This window comes from Crocuta crocuta, unplaced genomic scaffold, assembly GCF_008692635.1.
Source record: "Crocuta crocuta isolate KB4526 unplaced genomic scaffold, BGI_CrCroc_1.0 scaffold29, whole genome shotgun sequence".
Classification (NCBI taxonomy): domain Eukaryota; kingdom Metazoa; phylum Chordata; class Mammalia; order Carnivora; family Hyaenidae; genus Crocuta; species Crocuta crocuta.
In genome coordinates, this window is record NW_027533280.1 from 3,637,088 (window position 1) to 3,661,527 (window position 24,440).

At 43.8% G+C, this 24,440-nt stretch overlaps 1 protein-coding gene across 3 annotated transcripts in view; it reads right to left on the reverse strand.

Moving 5' to 3' along the window:
* MLXIP (MLX interacting protein) overlaps positions 1 to 24,440 on the reverse strand; it is a 62,282-nt gene that overhangs the window by 22,247 nt on the left and 15,595 nt on the right. The window lies entirely within an intron of this gene.

The window sequence follows — 24,440 nt, forward strand, 5'->3', positions numbered from 1 at the left end:
GGGCTTGTCCTTTTCCAGGGCTACCTGGGCCACCAGGAAAGGCAGTCTGGGGTTCACTTGTAAGCCACACAATCAGCGTGATCAACAATAAAGGTAATATTCTGGATGCTATCTATTGACTTTTTCATTGTGGTAAAGTACATATAATGTAAAATTTATTATTTTAACTATTTTATTACAGGTCAGTAGCCTTAATGTAGCATACCGTTCACAGCCTCCACAATGCTGTGCTCTCATTATTGCCACCTAGTTTCGGAACTGTTTTCATTGCCCCGAAAGGAAACCCTACACCCACGGAGCAGTCACTCCCCATGTCCTCCTCTCCTTGCCCGGGCCACCACTCATCTACTTTCTGTGGCCATTTGGTTTCAAGGGTCAAACCACCCTGGTTTCAAGGGTCATCCATGTTGTACCACGTGCTGGTGCTTCATTCCTTTCCATGGCTGAATCATATTCCACTGGATGGACAGACCCCATTTGTTTATTCTTTCATCTGCTAGTGGACATTTGCTATTTCACCTTTTGGCTGTCGTGACTAGTGCTGCTGTGGACCAGCTGCTTTATTTCCCAAACAGTTCAGCACTCTGGCCGGGGAGAGAGGTCTGATCACTCAGCGGGCACTGCAGACACAATGATGGGCAAAAACAACTGTGAACTTTGCTGGGGGGCAAGTGGACAACTGTCTATTGACATTTTCAGTGCACACTACTTTGACTCACAAGTCCACTGTCAGGGAGGGATTCTGCAGACTCACGTGCGCATGTGTACAAGGAACACACGGAAAGACATCAAACAGCAGGGCTGGTGTGGCAGCAAAAGGCTGGAAACAACCTACACATTCATCAAAGGGAACTGGTTTAGAAACAGCTATATGCACACAGAGGGACACTATGGGGCAGCTAAAAACACTCCACACATTTTATGTGCTGATATACAGGCAAGACCTACAAGCTGTAATAAGTGAGAAGAAAACTAAGCTGCAAGATGGACAGCAGCGCCACCATGTGTATTTATAACAGGGAGGTATGCACACAAGACACGCAGGATGGGGAGGGGGAGAGGGAGACAGACTGTCAATCAATCTCAGAAAGACACACAAGAAACAGGTAACAGTAAAATAATGATTTCCCTTTAGAGGGCTAAACTGGAGAATTAACAGGTTCAGCTGGCGACTTTGTTTTCATTGTTTACTAGTTTATACTGCTTAGATGCAAGAATACTTATATATGTGCGTGTGTGTGTGTATATATATACATAATTACTATTGTTATTATTTTCAAAATAAATAAGGCAAGAAGACCGGGTACATTCAAAGACTTGTAGGGCTCCTTGTTAATCAGAAACGGCAATTAATTACATGAGCAGATAGAAGATGTGATGCAAGTCAGTTTTGTGGACTAGACCCAAATATGAGGATAATGCTTATTAAGTGGTTTCTTTAATGAGTGGATGAATAATGCTCAGACTGGTCTCTCTTCCAGGACTCTGACTCTTTTTCTTCAAAAGAGCGGTCTCTATTGCCTTCCTAGGATCTGGGCCTGGTTCCACAGGCTGCCAGGAGCCAAAACTAACAGGCTGCAGACGGACAAAGGTTCATTGAGGAGCCAAGGCGTGGGGAGCAGGCACGGCGACAGGCACGCACGGCAGGAGGAGGCAGGGAGTTTAACGGACTCGCCTGAACTGCAGGCCTCCGCCCTGGGCCTCCCGCCCAGGGAGAGCCTCCTCCCAAAGGAGGCTCGGTGAGGTCACCAGGCCCTGCTCTCACGGCTAAACGTGGGTCCTCCCTCCTACACCAGCGATTCATCCTCCCTGTGACTCACTTGGTGTCTATTTTATTTTTCACATTCAAAGAAAGTCCTGTTGGAGAAGTAGGTTCTGAGGGCAATGGCAGCAAAGCAGGAATATGGACTCCTGAGGTCCTTGTACCAGGTCTTACGCTACTGACAAGGTGAGCGAGTGTGTGTGCGTGCGTGTGCATGCGCGCTGGTGTATGTGGTACATGAGGTGTGTGTGTATAGGGTGTGTGGTGTGCATGGGTGGTTGTGAGAGAGCACACCTGCGTATATGGGTGCATCTGCCCTCACGTGTGGCCAAGCTTGTGAGGGCCTGTGTCAGTTTTGTGTAAAGAGGCAGGGAGTAATCATCTCCATGACCATCAAAAATTAAAGCAACTTGAAGGAGCTGAAACCAGGCAAAATCAGAGTAGCTGCCATGGTGACTTCTTCACCCCGTCTGTGAATGCTGGTGACCTGTGCCCTTGTTGGGAGCACTCCCTCCTGTGTCCTGGCCTTCCACCAGGAGACACTGTCATGCTTATACCATTTCCAAGCCAACAGGGAAAGGAAAGTGGTTTCTATTCCTGGACAAGTCGCATGAGCTGTCTGAGCCCCACCTTCTGTAAAATGGTGATGGTGACCACCTCACGGGGAATTCCAGGCAGGATGAAAGGGTAGAGGAAGTGGCAGCCAATGCTGGTGGACGCTGCCAAACAGCAGTCAGGTCTGGGGCTTGCTGCTGGCTTTTAGAGCCTCGAGTTTCCTGTCAGATTGCAGCCATAACCAGGCTTTCAGGCAGGAGCAGGGATGCTGGGCAGGGCACCACCTAAAGCCACATTCATGGGGCACCTGGTGGCTGAATCAGTTGACCATCCTACTTCAGCTAAGGTGGTGATCTCACGGTTTGTGGGTTCGAGCCCCCTGCTGGGCTCTGTGCTAACAGCTCAGAGCCTGGAGGCTGCTTTGGATTCAGTGTCTCCCTATCTCTCTGCCCTCCCCCGCTCATTCTCTCTCTCTCAAAATAAACATAAAAAAAAAATTAAAACCAGATTTGTATGTTTATTTGCCAAGAGACTCAACATGAATCCAGAACCCAGGGGGTTCCGAGTCAGCTAGACCGGGTGCAGGGCCAGACTGAGAACAAGAAAAAGTGGTGTGTCACTTCAATTTGCACCATTTGTTAATAACTTTAATACTTTAAAAAAAAAATCTGTGCATTAGCCATGTGTCTCTTACACTATAGGAGCTGTTTGTGCCCTTCATCTTTTTAAAAACTTTTTATTTTGAAATAATTATAGACTCACAGGAAGGTACAAAAACTAGCCAGAGGACCCAGGATGCTTCATCCAGCTTCCCCAGGGGCAGCGCCCTCTGGCTGGGACACAATCTCACCACTGGGAAATTGTCTTCGGCATATTGTGCTGCCAAGACTACAAATCTTACTCAGTTTTTACCATCCGTTAAAATGTCCATCGTCTTTTTCTTGCTATTTTATGTTGGTAACACCGTTATATTAGTTTGCGATGTTTCTGCAAATCTTTCCCTTAAGTTTTGGAGTTTTACTTCTTTATACAGCAAATCTTCAAAGAAGTAGGTTATCCATTTGTGCAGTCATATCTACTGGTTTTCCTTTATAATTTCTTTTATTGCTTCCCTGCCTGCCTGTCCAGAGACTGTTTCCTTTAATCTCTTTTTTAGTCTTACTGATTTTAAAATAAACTATACACCCACACTGAAAGAAAATTCAAACAATACAAAACAGTACAAACAAAAGCAAAGTCACCTGCAATTCCACCACCTAGAAATAACTATTGTCTACATTTTGGTGATAATATTGTGTAGTGAAGAAATAACCTATCCAAAGAGAAGTCTAGCCTTTGCCCCCAAGCTCCTAGGAGGTGACCTCTACACCCCTGGAATGTCCTGCCTGATAGTAGTGTCTTTGTTTGCCTGGGGACTTTGTTCACAGGAGAATCTCACACAATCTGATTCACTACAGGGGCTGTGGACCACACAGTATCAGTTCCAATCTCCGGAGGAACTGATAACTAAAGGCATTAGCCAGATCTTTAGGAGGGGCTGGAGACCAGAAAGTGGCCACACAGACAGAATGCCATCAAGCCCCAGTGAGCTTCCCTGATGGGCAACGCTCTGTGTGCCCTGTCACACACTGTGGCGGGGAGGAGGCAAAGCCACCAGAAGAGGACAGCCACTGGCACCACCTTGGAATGCCTCTGACTCTGCCCGATACATCCCTTCCTTCCATTGGCAGACTAAATTAGAAGCTCTTCCCTGTAATAAACTGTAGTGAAGAATGTAACAGTTTTCAGTGAGTTCTGGGATCCTGTCCATCTATAGAATTATTCAACCTGAAGATGGTTTCCGGGAACCCCTCTAACTTATAATTGGTGTGAGAAGTGAGAAGAGTCTTGTGGAATATTATCCCCAACTCTGTACTTGCCCTTAAGTAAGTCCTTGTAATACACATATTTTCATATATATGAATACACATAATATTTAAATGTTGGATAATTCTGTTTTATAATTACCACTTATGTTATAGACATCTTATTATGTCAATATAGTTTTATATATTTTTAAATGTTTGTTTATTTTTGAGAGAGAGAGAGATAGGATCTGAAGCAGACTCTAAGCTCTGAGCTGTCAGCCCAGAGCCCAACGTGGGGCTCGAACCCACAAACTGTGAAATCATGACCTGAGCCAAAGTCGGACGCTTAACTAACTGAGCCACCCAGGTGTCCCTAATTTTATATTATTTTTATTGGCTGTATATACTTATCACAATCTACTTAACCGTTTCTCAGTAAAAAGACATTCATTTATACTAGTGGATACATGTTGTTTCTATTTTTCACTATTATGACAGTGCAATATGATGAACATCCTGCTACTTACATTTTTGTGCAATTGTATGACCATTTCTGAGAAATTCCTAGGAACTGGAAAGCTGAATCAGAGGGTATGTGTTTATTTATAATTTTGTTACAAAGAATCTTTCAGTTTATACTAATTAGTTTATACTAATTTATAAAAAATTAGTTTATACGAATTTATATTCCAACAGTGAATAGTGCCTATTTCCCCCAAACTACTACTTATATTAGTTATTATTAATGCTTGTGAACCTGACAAGCAAAAATTCAGCTGACTTTTTGGTTCCCACTTGTATCTTTTATGTTTATTAGCCATTGGAATTTTTATGTTAATTGTCCACAATCTCCCACTCATTTTCTGTTGTGTGGGAGCATTTACCACACATCGGACAGTTATCACGCCCTCCTGACTGTCCAGCTTTGCCCTGACCACCTACGGTGCGGTTTGTTTGTTTGTTTGTTTTTTGGTTGCTGCTCTATTTAACTTTGTGTGTGTACAGTGTACAGTGGGGTTTTGTTATTTCCAACAGAAGATTTTCATTAATGTAGCCATAATTTTTTTTTAATGTTTTTTATTTATTTCTGAGAGAGACAGCACGAGCAGGGAAGGGTCAGAGAGAGAGGGAGATACAGAATCTGAAGCAGGCTCCAGGCTCTGAGCTAGCTGCCAGCACAGAGCCCGACGCGGGGCTCGAATCCACGAACCGTGAGATCATGACCTGAGCTGAAGTCTAATGCTCAGGTGCCCCTGTAGCCATAATTTTAAAGTCTTTTCTTTAAAAATGTCTCAATTTTTTTGGTTGTACTTAAAAAGGCTTTTTCCACACTGAGACTGTGAAAACTGTGCCTTCTTCTGGTACTTTCACAGCTTCACATTTTAGACCCAAGTCTCAGCTCCACCGGGAATTTACTTCAGCGTAATGAGTGTGAATGCGGTCTTGCTTTAGTCAGTGGTTGCTACTTATTTACTAAATAATCCATCTTTCCCCTGTTGGATTATTTTTTAAAAATGTTTATTTATTTTTGAGAGAGACAGAGTGCGAGCAGGGGAGGGGCAGAGAGAGAGGGAGACACAGAATTGGAAGCAGGCTCCGAGTTGTCAGCACAGAGCCGTATGCAGGGCTCAAACCCACAAACTGCAAGATCTTGATCTGAGCTGAAGTCGGATGCTCAACCAGCTGAGCCACCCAGGCGTCCCTCCCTGTTGGATTAAAATGTCCTCTTCAGGGGCACCTGGGGGGCTCAGTTGGTTAAGCATCTGACTCTTGATTTCAGTTCAGGTCACAATCTCATGGTTCCTGAATTCAAGCCCCATGTTGGGATCCATACTGAGTCTGGAATCTGCTTGGAACTCTCTCTTTCCTGCTACTCTTCCCCTGCTCGTATGCACACTCATGCTCTCTTTCTCTAAAAAAAATTTGTTTTAATACCATTTTCATCATACTCCTCATTCTTACATACGTACTTGGGGTTATTTCTTTTGGTGTTTTGTGCATATGTTTTTAATGACTTGACTTTTTACATTTAGCTTTGACTCATCTGGGGAAACGAATCAATTTATTTCTTTACGCAGCTCACCAAAATAAATCCCAACCGGCTATCTAATTGTCTCACCTTCCCCAACTAATTTATGAGGCCTCTATTAACATAAATTATAATATACACTAGGAACTATTCTAGGGCCTCATGTCACGGATTCATGTCAATCCTGTACTAGTATTACACTGATCTAGTAACTATAAATTTGTAATATACGATCTAGGTAAGGTTGGTCTCCTTCATTTTTTTTTTTTAATGTTGAAATCCTTGCCTATATACTCTTCCATGTTCCAACTTAACAGTCACATTGTCAAATCTCAAAAGACAACTATTCTGGTATTTTTATGAGAGTCGTACTTAATAAATAAATTAATGTGGGCAGGGCTGACCATTCCAATTGGGTCGTCTGCATCCTAGATCGGTTTATGTTTCTCCACTTCTTCAAGCCACTTAACCTACTTAAAATGTCAGAGACATCTGAAGCTGTCTAGTATTCTACAATTTACTTCATCTGTGTCCTTCACATTTTGAATCCTATACTTCTACTAACATTTTAAAAGAATGTAAAAAGAAAATTTAGAAAGTAAATCAGCAAAACAAGACTGAGTCATACAGTTACACACTCAAATACAAACACTGTCCACATTTTACTGCATTCAACCTAACCACCCACCCCACACCTCGTAGCTAGTATGGTAAGGGCCACCCTCACCTTGATCAAAGTGGTTAAGCCACAAACACAAGTCAGAGCTTCTATCATATCAGCACCACGAATAACTACCCTCAAAGAATCCTGCCTGACATTTCCTAGTACTTTTATCTACCTACGCAAAAAGGTAATTAGTAGGTTCAAATATTCACCAAGGTTAAGATTTTTACGTAAAGGATGAAAGACTAAAGTCTTTCATTACAGACATTACAGACATCTGGCTGAAAGAGGAAGTAAATTAACAAAAGTCTCCAGCCAGAGTACACACTTGGGAGTCAGGACTCTAGATAGAAACTGTCTACCACAGACGTAAAAGAAATAGATCAGCAGATGTTTCTGAGTTCCTATGAAGACTGACAAGACAAATTTGTTACTATTATTATTATTATAACCATTATTAGTCATTTTCAAGGCACTGCCAGGTAACTAACCCACTTAAAAGGCACAGAAATCTGAAGCTGTCTGTTGCATTGCAAAGGATAAGGTAACACTCTCCAGGTAGCCAAGACCTATAAATAGGCTTTAAAAGCATTGGCTTCTTTCCTAAGCCAGTTTGACAATTAAAGAGAACCCATGGAATCTACTCTCTATTGAATCTGAAACCCCAAACCTTGACTTTGACAATAATTGGGGTCATAGTGACAGTAGGGGGAGTAGGTACAAGGGACATCTATCAAATCCTAACTTTTCTGGGGCAGAAGCTGGAACTAGTAGTTAATCCACATAGCACCTATTATAATGCTGTGTGAAATGGTGCTTAACAAAAGGAATGAATCGATGATAAGAATTAGAACGTTTTCGGGTTGCATGTGCACTACACGGCATGAACATTGTAGCCAGATTAATCTGGCTAAGACACCACTTTCTTCATGACACTCTCCTGATTCACTTACTGGACACTGCTCTAGCTGCTAATGATAGACCAGCAAACAAAACAATGTCCCTAGCCCCATGGGGCTTATATTCTACGGGGACAGACAACCACCGACGTGCGATGTCAGGAGCACTTAGCGGAATGGGGCAAAAGCAGGTGGAGAGGGAGCTGGGAGGTGCTACTTCCATAGGGTGAGGTGTGAAGGTGCAAGGGTGGGTGGTGTGCACACTAAAGGATCTGGGCTTCCGCCTCGATCAGCTAACAGAACTGCTCTTGCCAAGGACGCTGACAGCCCGTGCGCCATCAGTCACTCTCACACCTCACCTCACACAGCTTCCCACGTCTATCCCCATCCCGCCCCACGCCCTCACTGCTGCGCGGCCTGCTCCGCTCCCAGCTTTGCCTCCTCCTTCCCTCAGCCTAGGGGCTTGTCCTGAATGCTCCCCCCTACTCACACGCCAGGATGACCTCAACAACTGCGTCTGCTCACACCTCTCCCCTCCTGAAAGGTCTGCAGGTGTCCCCGTGGCTTATAAGGTAGGATGGCGTCCCTAGATACTCACCCCGGCGGAGCCCCCCACCTGCACACACCTGGCAGAGGCCTGTCTAACTCCTTCATCTTGCAGACGTTAGCCTCCCGGAGGAGGCCCCCTGGACCGCTCTCAGTGCAAATTATTAGCTATATCCTCTCCCAACACCCTGTGCCCACCACAATCTGCCACTAACTATTGATGTGTGTGTGTCGACTGTCCGTCTCCACAACCAGACTGCACTTCCTGTGAGGGGGTCGCCGTATCTATTCTGTTCACCACCACGCCCCACACAGTGTCATCATGCCACAGGCCCTTGAGTACGTGCCGAAGGGCCTCCAGAGTGTCCCTCCTGCCAACAGAGCCCCACTCTGGACTGGGACAGTCCCTGGTCTCCAGCCTTGCCCCACTCATCCTGCACTCGGCGCTCCTCTGGGGTCTGGACTGGGCCCAATCCACAAGGGGTGCTCTGTGTTTCAGCGTATACCACGCTCTCCTTTGTGGGAGCTCCGGGCGCTACACACATGCGTTACCGTCCACATGTTCTTGGTCTGTTGGTCCCCCCATCACACCTCCCTTCTCCCCCCAAATTTAAAATCTGATAACACAGCTGTGAAAATTAACGATTACAGCCTTTTCCAGGTCGCTTCATTTTAGAGACCACACCTAGATGGTCTCTAAAATGAAAAGGAACGGAGGACGTTACAAATTAAACAGAACCAGGAGTAGGAACCCAGCACTGCAATCTCAGTTCTAACCAGTGTGCTCTGAGCGGGCGCATCGCTGCCACAGTCCTCTCTCCCTGGCTCCACTTTTCCTTTTTGCGAGGAGACAGAACTGCATTGGCTTATCCCAACTTCCTGCCAGTTCTACGGGCTTAGGACTGTACCCGTCCTCAGAAAGGGAGACACTGGTCCCAAAGACTATAAATGAGAGGCACCCGGAGTAGGGGTGTGTTGGGGAAACACCAGCCACTGTTTAGCAAAAAAAGAATAGAAGGATCTGTAACACCCCGATGACAACCACACATCTCTGCCTTATCTCTGAGGAGGAGGGCTTTAAAAAGCACAAACATGGTGGGTGGAGGGATGGAGGAAATAGGTGATGTGATGGAGATTCAGAAGGGCACTCGTCATGATAAGCACCAGGTGTTGTGTGAAGTGCTGAATCGCTATACTGTACCACCTGAAATTAGTATCACACTGTATGTTAACTAAGTGGAACTTAAATAAAATCTTCTTACACAAAGAAATGGAAAAACATTCCATGCTCATGGATTGGAAGAATAAATACAGTTAAAATGTCATTACTACCCAAAGCAATATACACATTCAATGCAATCCCGATCAAAATTGCACCAGCATCCTTCTCAAAACTAGAACAAACTATCCTAAAATTTGTATGGAACCACAAAAAAAACCCGAATAGCCAAAGTAATATTGAAGAAGAAAACCAAAACGGGAGGCATCACCATCCCAGACTTTAGCCTCTACTACAAAGCTGTCATCATCAAGACAGTATGGTATTGACACAAAAACAGACACATAGACCAATGGAATAGAATTGAGAACTCAGAATTGGACCCAAAAGTATACGGCCAACTAATCTTTGACAAAGCAGGAAAGAGTATCCAATGGAAAAAANCTAACAAACAAATAAAAATATAAAATCTTCTTAAAAAATTGTTAATGTTTATTTATTTTTGACGGAGAGAGAGGCACAGTGTGAGTAGGAGATGGGACAGAGAGAGGGGGCATCCAAAGCAGGCTCCAGGCTCCAAGCTGTCAGCACAGAGCCTGCTGCAGGGCTCGAACTCATGACCCGTGAGATCATGCCCTGAGCCAAAGTCAGCCGCTTAACTGATTGAGCCACCCAGATGCCCTTTAAATAAATCTTAAAACAAACAAACAAAAAACACAAAACTGAACAAAAAATTTTAAAAAACCCAAAACAAACACAAAAAATTAAAAGCACCAATAGGGTGCCTGGGTGGCTCAGTCAGTTGAGCATCCAACTCTTGATCTTGGCTCAGGTCATGATCCCAGAGTCATGGAATCAAATCCTGTATCCAGCTTCTTGCTGAGCATGCAGCCTGCTTAAGATTCTCTCTCTGCCCCTCTCCCCAACTCATGCTCTCTAAAATTTAAAAAAAAAAAAAAAAAATGTTGTTTTAAAAAGCACACACAGGGGCACCTGGGTGGCTCAGTCAGTTAAGAGTCCAACTTTGGCTCAGGTCATGATCTCACAGTTTGTGGGTTTGAGCCCTGCATCGGGCTCTGTGCTGACCACTCAGAGTCTGGAGCCTGCTTCAGATTCTGTATCTCCCCACTCATGCTGTATCTCTGACTCTCTCTCAAAAATAAATAAACTTTTTTTTTTTTTAAAAAAAAAAAAGCACAAACAACACAAGAAACAACAAGTGTTGACAAGGATGTGGAAAAAAAAGAACCCTAGTACACTGCTGGTGGAAATGCAAACTGCTGTGGCCACTGTGGAAAACAGTATGGAGGTGCCTCAAAAAGTTAAAAACCAGAAGCACTTTATGATCTAGCAAGTGCACTACTGTTTATCCAAAGAATACAAGAACATTAATTCAAAAGGATACATGGACCCCTACGTTTATATCAGCATTGTTTACAATAGTCAAGAAACAGAAGCAGCTCAAGTGTCCACTGACAGATGAGTGGATAAAGATGTAGAATATGGGAGCGCCTGGATGGCTCAGCCGGTAAAGCATCTGACTCTTAGCTCAGCTCAGGTCATGATCTCACAGTCATGGGGATTGAGCCCCTCATTGGGCCCTGTGCTGGATATGAGCCTGCTTGGGATTCTCTTTCCTTTTCCCTCTACCCCTCCCTGCACACGCTCCTGCCCTCTCTCTCTCAAAAGTAAATAAATAAACATTTAAACAAGATGTGAAATATATATACAATGGAATATTATACAGCTATAAGAATGAATGAAATCTTGCCATCTGCAGCAACATGGATGGACTGGAGAGTATAATGCTAAGTAAAATAAGTTGGTCAGAGAGACAAATGATATATGATTTCACTCATGTGGAATTTAAGAAACAAAACAAACAAGCAAAGGGAAAGGAGACAGAGAGAGAGAGAGAGAGAGAGAGAGAGAGAGAGAGAGGGAGAGGCAGGCCCATGAAAAGAAACCAAAAAAGAATCTCCTAATTATGGAGAACACACTGATAAGGTTACCAAAGGGGGGCTGGTGGGAAAACTAGGTGACAGTGATTAGGGGGTGCACTTGTCTGGCGAACACTGGGTGATGTATGGAATTCTTGAATCACTATATTGTATACCTGAGACTATATACAACACTGTTAACTATACTGGAATTAAAATTAAAACTTAATTTAAAAAAAGAAAAAGAAAATCCACCAACAAAGAACTTTGTACAGCCCTCCTCACATAACAGAAATTCCCAAATGTGTTTTACCTATTCCTGCTAAAGACAATCTCCCCTCCATCTGCTACGGAGAATCAGCTGTCTCCCTAAATCCTTCCTTCTTCTTATCCTCCTCCCACGCATGCGTTTTCATCAACTCGTCAGCCACCCAAGTAAGAGGTCTGGGACGGGCAGGAGAGCTGAGGCTCGCTCACTAAAACGAAGGCAAGCGCGATAATCCCAGACGGGTGTCTATTTCAGAAACACTGTAAATCTCCACACACCCCGTCTGCGGGACACGCAGCCCTTCTGCTCAGAGGCTCCTGAGACGTATAGACATATTTTGTCTTTATCAGCAGTCAAAATACCTACATTTTTTTCTTTGTGATATGCTCATTTTCACTCTGGCTTTCTGTCGAAAGCAACACGCATGTTATTCATGAAATGAAACTTAAAGAGGGTGGCAGAAGATGAAGTTTCAATTCCTGATCATATCCCAATTTTAACTGCAGACCTTTATACAGTATGAGCCCTGCTGCACAGGCATTTCCCATCTCCACTGCCGTTGCAAATGCTGAAAAGAAAAGTGTGTTTTTATAGCTCCATGGGAGGATAAACACACCTTAGATATGATAGCGCTATAAAAAAAATCAAGGTCAGAGTAACTTATCTCTCATTTACCACTGCCTCGAGGCCTCCTGGGAAAACGGACAAAAATAAAATGAGCATATCTAAGGCACAAATCATTTAACAAACTACAGAGCAGGAAAAAGTCAAAAGAAAAAGTAAGTGACGGATATTTATTTTCTCAAAACCGAAGACCCTGAGACGCTGGTGTTTCCCCCTCTGCGTTCCCAAATGCAGCCAGCCACTGAGCCAGGCAGGAGGGACTTGTGGGTATGAGAGACTGAGCCAAACGGCAAGGAGATTTTGTGTTTTCTCAGCCCGCAGGTCTCTGGGAACCAGGGCGCGTTTGCGAGCAGGGGAAGGAAAAGAGTAGGAAGAGAGGTTCCTGTGAATGAAACTTGAAGCCAACTGTTTATACTGATTTTTTAACTGTCAAGTTTCAGTCTTTCTCTTATCGCAGGAGTGCAATCCACTCTCCTGGTATAAGGAAGATGAGTAACCTCTATCCTTCCTCGGTCAAAATCCCAGACTTTACTGAGGAAATCTGACCCTGTCCACTGTGCCACAGTGACAAACTCGAGTCACAAAAATTCATCTACCAACAGAATCTCAGGCCAGGCGGAAACACAGTGTGGCTCCCACTATGGGCTCACTCTCAAGAACAAGAGCAGCCCTTCTAATGAGAAGTACTCTGTGACTGTCACCTGTTACCTGCCACTGGCCACAGGAGAGGGGAGAGGGACTGTGTCCGCCAGCTGCCTGCCGGCCATGCAGCCTTGGGTAGAGATCCGGTGTTTCTGCATTTCCCTTTCTTTGGGAGGAAAAAACAACCTATTCACAGAGTTATGGTAAGAATTAAATGAAGCAAGGTATTTACATGGATTAACAGTGTCTGGAACATAGCAGGTTCTCAGTAAAATGGGCTTATGCCTTCTTCTGAGTTCCCCAGGACGTCTGTGCTGTGATAAAGCACAATGACAGGCCTCCAGGCCAAAGCGGCCAAGCCTCCCAGAAACTGGAGTCAGGGGACAAAGAGAGAGCATGACTATTAGGGTGGATGAGGAGCAAAGGTCCTTGAGAGTGGGAGAGAACTGCCATTTAGAGATTAGATATGTAGTTCTTCAATAAAAATGCAATCAAACCCCACCAGTATGGGCGGCACAGATACAGCTGTTTTTCTCTTTAGTGCAGTTTACTCTCCACTACAGAGTATCTACAGAGCAGCAGAGTCGAACAGCCCTTCGACAGGAACTGAAGTTGGGGGGCTTCACAGCCTCCCATCACTTGCACACATGCCCTCAGAAGCTCCCTCAGCGAGGAAATGCTATCTGGGGGCTAATTACCTGCCTTCACATCAGCGCTGGGGTACACTTCACAGCAGTGCCCCTTATCAGGCACCACTTAGGCTAGAGAGCACACTGGTGTTCTCCACACTGCAGTGCTCCAGGAGAAAGCGGGCAGCCTGTGGGTCGGTATATTTGCTGGGGTAGCTGAACGCTAAGCCTGTTTCGGCTCCGAGCCCACAATACTACAGGCCTACAAGAAGAAAGAGTAGGGAAGGTACTGAGGCAGAAACAATCACTCTAGAATGCAGAGAAGCCAGCCTTAAGGCAGTTGGCACAATTAAAGAGGGGGTGGCCAAAGAATTTTAATTCTTCAATTATTTATAAGATATAGATAAACATGTCTTTGGATTAAAAAAAAAAAAAAAAAAAAAAAACACATNCCACAAGCAGGACTGTAGGGCAGACATCAGCTGCAGTCCAGGAAAAGAAACATCCCAGCAACATGTACCAAGAGCCAACCATGTGACAGGCTCTGCACTGAGAACTGGGTGACAATGATGTCAGGACTTTCAAGCTGAGAAAGACACTAAGGCACATGTGCAGAGTATGGAAACACGAGAGGGCATTCAGCGCCCTCAGTGGATGCAGGACGCCTTCCTCAGGTAGCATGTCTGAGCTGAGGCCAAGGATGGGCAGGAATTAACTAGGGAAAGAGGAGGTAGAGAAAAAGGGTTTTAGCAGAAGGAATAAAGAGGTCTTTCTCAAAGTATTAGCAGTTTGGCTTTTGGTCCCCTCTGTCCTCCATCCTTAGCTGTGATGAGCGAAGAAATGAGAGTAAGAACACGGATTGTCTGGAGACTTCAGGATCCGATCTCCCCCTTGCCAGTGCGATGGGGTCAGACACAGCAGTCAAGTCCTTGGATAAAGACAAGAGAGCTAAGGAGAAGTCAGTTAGTCTGTATTTACGTTGAGGGCCAATTTCCTGAATGTGTCACCCTAAAAAATGAAAGACTAAGAGGAAGAGCTAGTTTGTCATACTCATTTCTCAAGTAGAGCAGAAGGAGAAAAAGGAGAGAGAAGGACAGAGGAAGAGGAAGGGGAGAGGAGGGTTGTGAAAAAGAAAGTTTGGGAAGGATATGTCTTCTACTATTAGTGGTCTGCATTTAAAAAGTAAAAAAAATCTCTTCTAAATCAAAAACTCAATAGAGTTAGAAGGTAAGTGCCAAACGGAGGCAGAGATTGTGGAAAAACGTTACTAAGTAGTTCTACAAAAATCAGTCAAGCTCCTCAAACTATCTACTAATTACAGAGAGAAAAACATATCCTTACAATGAAAAGATGTGGCAGTTATCTAAGCCAAATGATCAAATTTAGCGTCATTAATAGTGGGACAAGCTAACATTATGTACCTTTGATGTGACTATTTGGAAGCACACCCACCAAAAATGCTGAGCCTGAATATCATCATGCCTTCTAGGCCCAGCACGGTTTACTGGAAATACAGGGGACAGAGGAACATGTTAACCACCACCACAAGAAAACAAATATAGAACGTGGGACATTCTTCAAGACAACTGGCCCTGTCACTTCAAAAAGTCAATGCCGAGGGGAAAAGGTGAAAGGATTATTCTCTCTGGCATGAAAATGACATAATGGTTATGAAAGGAAGTATATTTTTAGGAATAAAATGTCATGATGTCTCCAACTTTTTTCCTGAACCATACAAAAGTAAGAGAGACAGGTACAAAAAGGAAGGGTGGCAAAAGTTAACAAACTGTCAACTGCAGGTGGTGGCTATAAAGGTGATGGCTGCACCATTATTTCAAATTTTGTTAAAATTTTTAATAATAAAAATGTTGAAAAAAAATAGAAAGCGAAAGACCCATTTCCCAATTTAGAAAAGAAAAGAGCAAAAGAAAAGAACTAAAAGGAAATTCACAAATATCAAATAAATAGTCAAATTCAGGGAACAATACATCCACTAGAGATCAAAGAAATGAAAACTAAAACATCTGAGATACCATTTTTTGCCTATCAGATTAACGAAGATTTTTAAAACCACAGTAATAATGGCACATGATTTTTTTTTTTAAGTACAGTCATTCTGGAAAATAGTCTGGTAGTTTCCTATGATGTTAAACATATCCTTACCTATGACCCAGCATTTACCCAAGAGAAATGAAAACACATGTCCACATCAGGACTTGTCCATGAACATTCACAGTAGTTTTATTCATAATGAAGATGAAAACAACAAAATGAAGACAAGCCAACTGTCTATCAACAGGGGAATGGATAAAACAAACCATGGTATATCCAAGCAACAGAATATTAACTATTGATACAGGTAGCAACACAGATGAATCTTAAAAACATTCTGAGCAAAAGAAATCAAGCAAAAAGAGTACATACCGTATGATTCCATTTATACAAAACACAAGGAAAGATCAAGCTAATCTACAGTGAGAGAGCAGATGGGTGACGGGAAGAATGCCTGGAAAAGATACAAAGGAACCTTCTGGGCTGATGGAAATGTTCCGCATCTTGACTGTAGTGGTTATATATATGTATACATTTGTCAAAACTGTCGAAATGTACATTTTAAAGGGTGAATTGTATTGTTTACTTATTAAACCCCAAAAGAGCTGAATTAAACTTTCGAATTACAGTAAGGATACCCAGAGTTGGAGAGAATGTGGGGGGGTGGGGTCTCTTACATACTGCTGGTGGGAATACTGACTGATGCAATTTTTTCCCCCCCACTAACAGCTTTATTGGTATGTAATTCACACACCACACAATTCACCTATTTAAAGTGTATAAGTCAGTGGTTTTTAGTCTAATTGCAGAAGGTTGTGCAACTATCACCCCAATCAATTTTACAACATTCCCATCACCTCAAAAAGACACGCCATATCCCTCAGTCATCACCTCCCAATCCTGAACAACTATCAATCCACTTTCTGTCTCTAAATGTGACATTTCATATAAATGGAATCATATAATATGTGGTTTCTGGTGACTGGTTTCAACTTAGCATAATGTTTTCAAGGTGCGTCCATGTGACAGCAAATATTTTCTTCCTTTTTATGGCTGAACAATGTTCCATCATATGGATACATCACATTTTGTTATTTATTTATTCATTGATGGGCATTTGGGTTGTTTGCACCTTTGGGCTATTTTGAATAATGCTGCTATGAACATTTGTGTGTAAGTTTTGTGTGGACGTGCGCTTTCATTTCTTTTGCATAGACACCTAGGAATGCCAACTCCTAGGGCAAATGGCACATCTATGTTGAACTTCTTGAGGAACTACTAGCATGGTTTCCACAGCAGCTGCACCATTTTACATTCCCACCAGCAATGTACATAGGGTTCCAATCTCTCCACGTCCTCACCAACGCTTATCACATCCTAGTGGGCGTGAAGCAGTATCTCTGTGGTTTCAATTTTCATTTCCCTAATGATTCATGGTATGGAACATTTTCTCATGTATTTATTGGTCATCCCTGTTTCTTTGAAGAAATATCTATTCGAGTCCTTTGCCTGCTGTTTAATTAGGTTGTTTGTCTTTCTACTTCTGAGCTGTAGTTTTTTATATATTCTAGATAACACATTCATTATTATATATAGGATTTGCAAATATTCTCTCCCATGCTGGGGGTTGTCTTTCTAATTGGTATAATTTTTGAAATCAAGTCTGGCAACATATATCAAAGATTTGACTAGTAATACCCTTTGTTATTTTACTTCTAAGAATTTATCCTGATACAGTAATTAAAGAAATGGAATGCGAAGCACTAATGAACAAAACATTCACCACAGTACTACTTAAACTGGATCTCAATCCTTTCCTCACACCATAAACAAAAATTAACTCCAAATAGATCATTGTCCTACATGTAAGGGCTAAAACTATAAAACTTCTTGAAGAAAATATAGCAAAACTTTAGAGACCTTGGGTTTGGTAAAGATTTCTAAAATAGAACACAAAAAGCATGAACTACAGAAAGAAATAGATACACTGGACTTCATCAAAATTTAAAACTTTCACTATTCAAAAGATGACTGGAAATGACAGTGCGGGTCTATTTTTACCTACAAGGATACAGAAAAAAATTAAAAGGACACAATAACAAAATAACAGGGTATATAACTCCACAAAGAATGTTTCAGAGGATCCTGCTCTTTTCTTCCTATCTGCTAAAATGTCTCAATTCTCCATTTGACAATGACTACACATTTTTTTTCTTTTTAAAATGTTTTTTAATGTTTATTTACTTTTGAGAGAGAGCGAGAGAGAGCGAGAGAGCGAGAGAGAGAGAACAAGTGGGGGAGGGGCAGAGAGAGAGGGAGACACAGAATCGGAAGCAGGCTCCAGGCTCTGAGCTGTCAGCACAGAGCCTGAAGTGGGGCTTGAACTCACGAACCACAAGATCATGACCGGGAGCCAAAGTCAGACACTTAACCGACTAAGCCACTCAGGTGCCCTTCTTTTTATTTTTTATGTTATTTATTTTTTGAGGGGGGAAGGGCAGAAGGAAGGGAGGGAAGGGGGGGGAGGGAGAGAGAGAGAGAGGGAGAGAGAGAGAGAAAGTGAGAGAGAGAGAGAGAGAGAGAGAGAGGAGAGAGAGAGAGAGAGAGAGAGAGAGAGAATCTCCCAAGCAGGGCTCATGCTCAGCACGGAGCCTGACTCGGGGCTCGATCACATGACCCTGGGATCATGACCTGAGCCTAAATAAAGAGTCCAATGCTCAACCGACTGAGTCACCCAGGCGCCCGGAAAGTGACTATGTATTTCTACATAATGAGGAGGAAGGCAGGAGAGGAACCTCCACAAACCATTTCCATTTTGAAAAAGGAAATTTCCATCTCAAAATTAATAGAAAATAATATCCACAGTTTACCATGTTGATTTGGGAGTTTTGTGAGGTTTTTTTAGGGGCATATTTCAAATGAGAATACACTGTAATTTTATTAAGAGCGTAATATCTTTGCCCTTTTCACGCATAATTTCTATCAAACACTCAAGTTAATCTGTCAACAAATTTCAGTGATGTAAATGGATAATAATGGCTTAAGGTTATTCTGTAAAAGAAGTTTACACATACAGCATTATCTCACAACCCTCCGGGGCTTAGTTACACAGAAGTAAAAATAATTCAAGACAGTTAATAAAAGTCTGTGCACTTGACTCAGAGTCTCTAGACCCTCACTAAGTTAATTACTCTTATTTTACACTCAATTTAACAAGTTATGCAAACCAATAGAAAACGAGAGGCACCAGACAAACGGGGAGGGTAAACGGCAAACTCAGTGCAGAACAAGTAGCAGCCAAGAGCCTGGAGGAGACAACAATTAAAGATATGAAAACCCACTCAAAAGAGAGCCTAAAATGGTTGATTAGAGAAGCAAATATACCTTTACTGTACAAGAATATCAAGAAATGACTATAATGAAACAATAAATAATATTTGGAAATAGGTTTCTTTTTTTTAATTTTTTAATGTTTTTTATTTATTTCTGAGAGGGGAAGACAGCGTGAGCAGGGGAGGGTCAGAGAGAGAGGGAGACACAGAATCTGAAGCAGGCTCAAGGCTCTGAGCTAGCTGCCAGCACAGAGCCCGACGCAGGGCTCAAACCCATGAACCGTGAGATAATGACCTGAGCTGAAGTCAGACGCTTATAACCCACTGAGCCACCCAGGCGCCCCGGAAATAGGTTTCTAGGTAATCAAAAGCTATCCTCAATACATTTGAGAAAACAGCCAAGATTATTATGTATTTGTACATACTATAATTTGTACAGTATTATGTGTATTATTATGTATTTTATTAAAAATAGCTAATTTTGTTAAAGAGATGATTAACAAAATAAACAATGGCAATCTGGAAAACTGCCTTATATTAAAGGAAGCTCTATTCGTTAAAAAGGGGGTAAATAACTAAGGTATTTTCATAAGCATACTTTTTTTAATGTTTTTTTTAATGTTTTATTTATTTCTAGGAGAGAGAGAGAGACAGCGTGAGCAGGAGAGGGTCAGAGAGACAGGGAGTCACAGACTGAAACAGGCTCCAGGCTCTGAGCTGGCAGTCAGCACAGAGCCCGACGCGGGGCTCGAACCCACGAACCGCGAGATCATGACCTAAGCGAAAGTCGGACGCTTAACCGACTAAGCCACCCAGGCGCCCCCATAAGCATATTTTAATAGCTATCCAACTTTAATGCCGCTCAGAGGACTGAACTACAGGAGAAATTCAGATCCACTGATGGATTCTTCTGTGCTCCTCAGACTGGACCATGTAGGTGGCTCCCAAGACCGGCTCTGGGTAAGAACTAACCCTAATGACAAGACCATTGTCTCCTGGCTCTGTCCATCACCTATAATCTCCTGCCTTTGCATCTCCGTCTTTGAGAAAAAGTACTTTAACTTGACTGTCTGGGGTCCGGGTCTTTAAACAATTTTTGTCTCATTCCCTGCCTTTGTCCTAAGCTTTTCTTTTTTTTTAAATGTTTTTTTATTTATTTCTAGGGGAGAGAGAGAGAGACAGCAGGGGAGGGTCAGAGAGAGAGGGAGTCACAGACCGAAACAGGCTCCAGGCTCTGAGCTGGCAGTCAGCACAGAGCCCGACGCGGGGCCCGAACCCACGAACCGCGAGATCGTGACCCAAGCGAAAGTCGGACGCTCAACCGACTAAGCCACCCAGGCGCCCCTGTCCTAAGCTTTTCAAATGCCACTCTGCAACCACACTGCATGGAGAGCTATCAGTGCACATGCAGAGAAACTAAGTTCCTGACCGGATGAGGAAATGGAGTATGATCTTCTCAACGCTGTGGGAGCTACCTGCACCCCCACGTGAGTTCCTGCTGTCTGCACTCCTAAGGCTGGCACTTCCACAAACACAGCTGGATATGACTAATCTGACCGCACAAATGTGAAACTAAATGAGGGGTAGAAGTGAGCCAGTGCCACTTAAGTCAGCAGCAGAAAGAACCCAAACACAGAGTTCCTGCTCCCGGTTTGGAGGGACTATGTTTGGGACTCCAGCCAGAGGAATTATTCATTCTTCAGATTAACTTTGTAGCTTGAAGCATCATACGCATGATAGGGACAGACGCCAAGCCAAAATGTCAGCGTGAAGGTCAGCTGGGCAGCAGTGACAGCAGGTGGGGAACCTGGCCAGAGAAGGTGGCGTCCTGTACAAGGCAGGAGAGTGCCAAGCAAAGCTGAGGCCAAGGGCAAGCAGCCTGATTCCCAGAGGCTCCATGCCAGGAGGCCATGATGGCTGCGACCCGGCTGGGGTCCAGGAGTGGCCTGGGATGCCCACTGACCAGGAGGAAGCCGTCTATTCTGGAACGGGTGGCTCCTCGCCTACGATGCTGCTGGGCCAAGAGGGCACAGGCAAGCAGGTTCTCCCCTCTGGACCGGGCAGACCTCCCGCTCCCCCCAGGAACATGGCTGAGGTGGAAGAAAAGCAGCCAGTTTCCGAGCACTGAAGCGATTCAAACTGAACCAACTGGTGCTTTCTTCACAACAATGATGGCTTTGTCAGGAGACTGCAACAGGCCAGCAAGAGCCAGCTGAAAACCCTGCCCTCCCCTCCTAATTTCTGCGCCCTAGTCTCCATGACTTTAAGACATCACACAAAAAAAAAAAGAGGGGAAAAAAGTACACAGACGAACCAACAGCAGCCAACCCGTGTGACGCAACAGAGGCAGGCCAGCTGCCATCCAGAGATGACACATCACTGGAGCTGGCTGTTTTGCTGCCATGGACCTCCTACCCAGGAGCTGGAACTCCCGGGACATATTTGAGTCTCACTTACTGATATATTTCCAGTGATCCCAGCCAACAGAGAACAAAGGGCTAAAACGTCGTGTTTCTATAGTGCAGCTGGGTCAATGTTCCAGTCATTTTGGAAGGGCGGCATACCCACAACCTCAATTAGAGCTACCAAGCAGCGGTGGCTGCCCCTCGCTTTACAAGAGCCTGAAAGCTGTACCCCAGGACCCTCTAGGGCAGGGAACAGAAAGAAATTCTCTCTGCAGGGAAGAACTCATAGGGGGCTGGGGTGGAACCAGCAGATTATAGTATTTCTCACACCACACCCAGCCCTGCTCACTTCATCCATGTTTTACCAATCAGCAGCAATCATCTCAAGCATTGTACAAACACACCCATAGCTCCAAGGAGCCAGCTAAAAAAAAAGATATAAGCAAACAAAGTTATGGGGCAAAAAGCAGCTGGCTACATGCTGGCCAAGCCAGCTCAACTGTAATCAGGAGGTCTCTGGGAGGCTGCTCTAAAAAGCAACTGCAGGAAGACACGCATGCTACAGGTGAGTTTCCCCACCACCACCTGCCTACCTGCTCTCAGATACTGCACAAGGACGATGTCAAGGGCAAGAGAGAGGCTGAATAGATAACTGGGTTTCTCGCTTTTGGCTTTTTCCCATGGAAAAAAAGCCTCTGTCAAGGTCTCTCATGAGGGAAAATATTAAGAGTTCCAAAGCTAAAGGCTTGTCCAATGAATAGAGGACCAGCCTGAGGGAGTGCTAGGAGGCTGAGGGCCAGGCTCTGGAGCCCTAACCCAGAAGGTGGCACGTGGACGTGGATGCCACAAGGGGCAGCCTCCCCCTTCCATTGAACTGAGGGAGTCCTATGACTGATCCAGTTTTTCAAACATAACCAAGGTCCTCATGTTTTCAACCGGCCCCTCCACCACACATTCAGCCAGCAGCGCAGGGGTGGGCTAGACGGAATCACAGAAACCCCGCGGCTGATCAAACTGACTAGTGGAGCTGCCAAAGCCAGAGATCAGCATCTCTGCACTTGATGTGACAGAAATATTTAGACTGCTTTCCAGCAAGCTGAGTCAGCTCTTCCTTCCATGTACCAAGTCATACCACCATTTTGTTTTGTAATTCAAAGGAAACGCATCCACACAGCTCCCCATCATATGTGGTGCAGACCCACAGCGGGACTTACAACCTTTCCTAATACTCGATGCTCTCCCTGCCTCTGGAACGACAAAAAGCTAAGGGACCGCATTCACCTGTTCACATCACTGAGAAGCCCTAGCCTCAGGGGTCTGTCAACCAGCAGGGCACAGCACAGACAGGCAAGCTCGGGCCTCAGTTCAGGCGTGCACGCTGCCGGCAGGTGTGTCAGATGCCATCCACTGCGTTCCCTGCCCTTCCGCAGGCTGTAGGGACACACGTGAAAATGCAGGGAGCCTTCCTATCAGCAGCCCAGGGCACAGAACAAAGGGTGCTTTTTCAGCTAGTACCTGCTCACCTCCTTCCTCCACACCCCCCTTACCGAGGGTTGGCAGGGTGTGACCAGGCAGGTGGGGCGCCAAATGTGACAATCCCAACTGTCGCCTTTTTTCAGGAGTCCTGCTGAGAGACTCTCAGAGTTGACAGTTATTTCTGTCAGGAAGAAGGAGGAGACAGAGGAGGAGCATTTTTAGAGAAAGCAGCCACCCTGCAGTATGGTAATAGAGATGAGCAGAACAAGGGCCCAGAAACACCTTAAAGCTACACAAAAAAATACCACAAAATATTCTCAATAACCAAGAGAAAGGGATTAAATAAACAATAGTACATCCACACAATGAAATACCATTCGACCATTAAAAAAATTATAGATGGATATTTTGGGGCTTAGAAAGGTGTTCATAATCTAGTAAATAAAAAAAAAAAAAACACTCATCATGACATGAGGAAGAGGAGAAAGAAAGAATGAAAAACAAACAAAACCCCACAAGGTCTGGAAGGATAAACACTAGGGAATTGACAGTGGTTATCTCTGGGTGTGGGATTTTTTTTTCCTGGAAGGAGGCCTGGAAATACAGTCAAATTTTAAAAAGTAAGGTGTTAAGCCTAAAAGAATAACTCCCCAACTTTTCAGAGAATGTATCTCAGCAGAAGCACTACACCTCTAATAAATACAGATTCTATTTCAATCTGGCTTAGACGCAGAAGTTACTCGCATAAAGAACCATAAAGCTATTTGCCAACACCCTTATAGATCAGATCAAATAGATGGAAATCTGAGAGCAGGAACATGCCCAAGGCAAGATGGCTGCCCAAGCCGTACCTTTGCGTGGGACTGTGTGTGTCAGGCGGAAGATTCTAAAGGGAGTGCATCTATTCTTTTCTTAACCAGCTCAAATACACACATACACGTGCACATATGCACGCTGATACTGGGGAAGGGAAGTCAGAGGCATGTAACGTAAGGTCAAATGTGTAGGTTAGAAACTTTAAACAAGAGTCCAGAGATAGGCTTCCTCAGTCTAACTTAAAGTTATAATATTGTTTCAACTATAACCAAATCAACTTATAGTTAAATTATCCCTTTCATTTGCTCCAGACTCCCCCTATGAAAACAGCCCCACCCCAACAAAGTTTGGTGGCATCAAGGGGTGTAGTCTGAGATAGACTATAAAGCTAAGAATAACTTCTAGTTCAAGAATTTCACAAAACGGAAAATCAACCCTCCAAGATAAGATCATTTAAAATAACTGCCCAAGCTCCTCTTAACTCAACGTAACTGTCTACTAGACACAGATGTACTTCTGGGGTTTAACAGGCAGTCTCAGATTTTATATTCAGAAGATTATGGTCCTGTGACTTTAAACACAGTACAGGGCAGAAAGTACACATTAAGAGCTAGAACACTAAAAATATTTTCCTTGTGCCAGAAGCTGACCTGTGGCAAAGAGCACAACACATTCTTTCATCTCTTTGGGCAAGACTCACTTTTAAACTAGATTTAACCTAGCCTAAACCCATCT